This window comes from Mauremys reevesii, linkage group 3 (genome assembly GCF_016161935.1).
Source record: "Mauremys reevesii isolate NIE-2019 linkage group 3, ASM1616193v1, whole genome shotgun sequence".
In the NCBI taxonomy this organism is placed as follows: Eukaryota; Metazoa; Chordata; order Testudines; family Geoemydidae; genus Mauremys; species Mauremys reevesii.
Window position 1 is genome coordinate 39,613,008 of NC_052625.1, and position 3,285 is coordinate 39,616,292.

Consider the following 3,285-nt stretch of genomic DNA (forward strand, 5'->3'; position numbering starts at 1 on the left):
GTGGTTGTATTTGACCCGCTGAAAGTACTAACGGTTTCTCATACACTTAGGAAGCAAATAGTTTCCTCAAGATCTTTAAAAAGTGCACACATCAACTCATAGATTTTTCTTTTGCCTTTCTTGAATTTTCCCTGTTGATTTTTCTATCCATGCAAAATTGAAATGTTCTGACTTGTTTTGGTGATTCCTTTTTTTTCCTTTTTTTTTTTTTGCAACAACAGGGTACTTTTTTCCACTGAAGATATATAAAAAATTATGCATCAGACAAAAGCCTCATAAACTGACCATTTGTCCTTTGGACACAATAGCTTGCCCAGCCCTCTGCTCCTCCTCTCCAATTATGTGTGATTAGTCTCAGTGTGTTGTGTCAAGAAGGGGGAGTGTGCTGAGTGCTTATTATCTGGTTAGGTACAAGAAGAGCACATTTAGGCTCTGACTATGAATGAAAAGTGAGCCTTTATCAGGACTAAAATCTAACTGCTGCTGTTCTACAAACCTCTCTTTAAAAATAGATCTTGTCCTAAGACATCCTGAACGCTATGGCAACTAGGGAATTTTCTTTTAAATGCAATCAAACAATCATCTTATTCAAACTAGGTGTGTATTGTGATATACTGTGGTTCAAATGTTTTGTAAATGTTTAATATAGCGCTGAGAAAGGACAGCTGTCCTACAAAGAAACATGATCATATTCTTCTTTTCTAATGGTTTAATAAAATGTTCTAATGATTTCTTGAAATAGCAAGCTGGATCTTTAAGGAATCCTGCACAATCTCTTTAACCAAAACACTTTTAGAATGGTAAAAACCCACAGTTAGATACTTAGTATTGTTAAAATTGCAGTTTCCTATTGAAATACATTAAAACAATTACATTTGGTCAATTCTCTTCCTCTCACATTTAACAAACTGAGCTGTATGTAAACCACTAGCTTATACAAGTTCTTTTCTCTTCAGTACTATCCTCAAACAAATTTTTTCACCACCAGTTTGCATGTCCTTGTATTCAACACTTTTTATGCTCCATTAGAGCACCTAGATGGATCTCAGAAGGCATAGGTCAAGTCGCAGTTAGATCATACATTTCTTTCTCACAAAAACTTGAATTGCAATGCCAAGTGATGGGCTAACATCACAATAACAGCAATTTATTCCTCTTTTGATAAAACAGCAGTCTATTCTCCGTATTAGATAAAGACCAGGGGCAATGCAAACCAGCCATTTATCCTAGTAGTTCAGTAGTAGATCTCCTTTATGGATGTTGTGGGTTTCATGTTCAAACTCTTGATAGAAGAATATTTTCTGATAAGAAATAAGGAGCATTTAGGAATAGTTTAAGGCTGGTGTAAAGATGCTTTTCATCAGTTTTTGTTCTGTTTGGACATACAGTAAAGGACATGTTGTCCCTAAGGAATGGATACAAGGAAATTGTTGTAACCAACAAAGAAAAGCTAAAGACATAGTGAAATATGAAAATATGTAGATCCTGTCTGCCTTTGTAAGAAGGGCTTGAGAATATTCTCTACAATATAATCTAATAAAGACATATAGTTGCCAGAAATAAAACTATTGTAATTTGTTGTTTATTCCTCCAGGGAATAAGCAGGTTTACTAAAATGAACAGCTAGGTATTGCTTTTTTTAAAAAAAAAACTGTCTGTAGTGTTAGCACAAGGTATTGCACTAGGTACTGGCTGTCTTCCTTTAAGAGTGTACTTGATGGAGTTTTACCAAAGAACACATCTGGAGTTTGATTCTGCAAACATTTACACACTGCAGCTCAATAGTGAGTATGGCTACTCATGTGCATAAAAGCTTATAGGATTGGGCCCCTAATTCGTAATTTTCCACCGATAATCAGCATTAGGTTAAATATTTGTTCATTTCAAAATCTGTACTATAAAGGTATACAGTTGGAGGAGTTTTGTGTGTGTGTATTTTAAGTATTGTTTTTTAAAGGACATCTCTCACATTTACAGTCTTTAGAAGGTACAGTTGACTGGAAAAACTTTCTGATTTCTGAAATTTTAATAAAAAGCCAATGATTTTTTAATTAAGATGCTAAAGATCTCTGCTTAAAGATCACCAAAATAAGCTTATTAAAAATAAATGTGTCAAAGTCCTGTGTGTGTCCTGCCTTAACTGCTGTCTATATGGCCTCTGATACTCTGTGTATTTTTAATGTGATACGGATTGCTTCATTCTTTAAAGGAATATTAGGATTGCGTAGTTGATGTTTGTAAGGCAATCTGAAGATGAAAAGCATGGTATAAATGCTAAGTATTATTATTCCTATGTTATCTTCTTTGGCAGCCAATGGGAACATTTTCCGGCTATACAGAGAGAAGGACAGGAGACACTTCATATGGTCTGGGACTACCCAGCAGATAAAAGTGTACAGAGTAGCTAACTACATGATCATTTCAACATCTACCTGGAAGGGCTTCTGCAGGCACCTCTCTTTTTCCATCCAGGTGCCCCAGCCTGGGACCTTGCCATCCTCCCCTCCCCGCCCCTGAACAAGAGTTAAGATGGGCTAGAAGAAAGGGAGTTGGCTCCCTGCCATACCAGTCAGAGGAGCCCCCACTTCCCCCCATTCCACTCTTTTAACCAGCACCTCCTTTAAGTCCTTTACCAGGCCATTTATATGATCACTGTATCCACCCTCACTGGGCAGCCGCCCCACACTTACATAGTGAGTTGCAACATCATAGTCTAACTCCCTTCCCTACTCACCATAACAAAGCCCTTCCGGAACCCGCTGTGGGGAAGGCAAAAAAAGCCCCACTCCACCTTGGCCAATCTGATGGTAAGGGAAAAATTCCTTCCTAGCCCCTGGAGAAAGGAACAGCTAGTGTGATGTTCGTAGCAGGTCCTGACCAAACCTAGTATTTTCCCACCTCCAAGAGGATGGAGGGTGGGTGCTGCTCCACCTGACTTGGGAAAAAGGGGCTTCTCCCACCAGTTTTGCCCCTTTTCATCTCCTGTCTCTGGGGATGAGTCAGGGCTGACCCACGCCCCCTTTTGCAGCAGCTTGTGAGCTTTGCTCCCCCTACCAGCCATAAAGCACTATTCCCTCTTCCCCAGCAAGCCAGAAAACTCCACCCACTACCTCCCACTTAAAGGTGCAGTGCGGTCATTAGACTGATGTAAGTTTTCCTTTACATATATCATGAACTTCTGATTGAGATAGCTTTTTCCCCCTTAATCAGATTAAAATGGCTGTTCCTTGTCATATTAGAATCTGTTGCAATGGGACTGTTTTTGTATTCCCTGGCAGCCAGCTG

At 39.0% G+C, this 3,285-nt stretch overlaps 1 protein-coding gene across 1 annotated transcript in view; it reads left to right on the top strand.

The window, feature by feature from the left end:
• CAMKMT (calmodulin-lysine N-methyltransferase) overlaps nucleotides 1-739 on the top strand; it is a 352,032-nt gene extending 351,293 nt beyond the window's left edge. The window contains exon 11 of the mRNA XM_039529504.1: nucleotides 1-739. This exon is cut by the window's left edge and continues 401 nt beyond it. The gene's annotated coding sequence lies outside the window, so the exon portion shown is untranslated.
• Nucleotides 740-3,285: the final 2,546 nt, after the last annotated feature.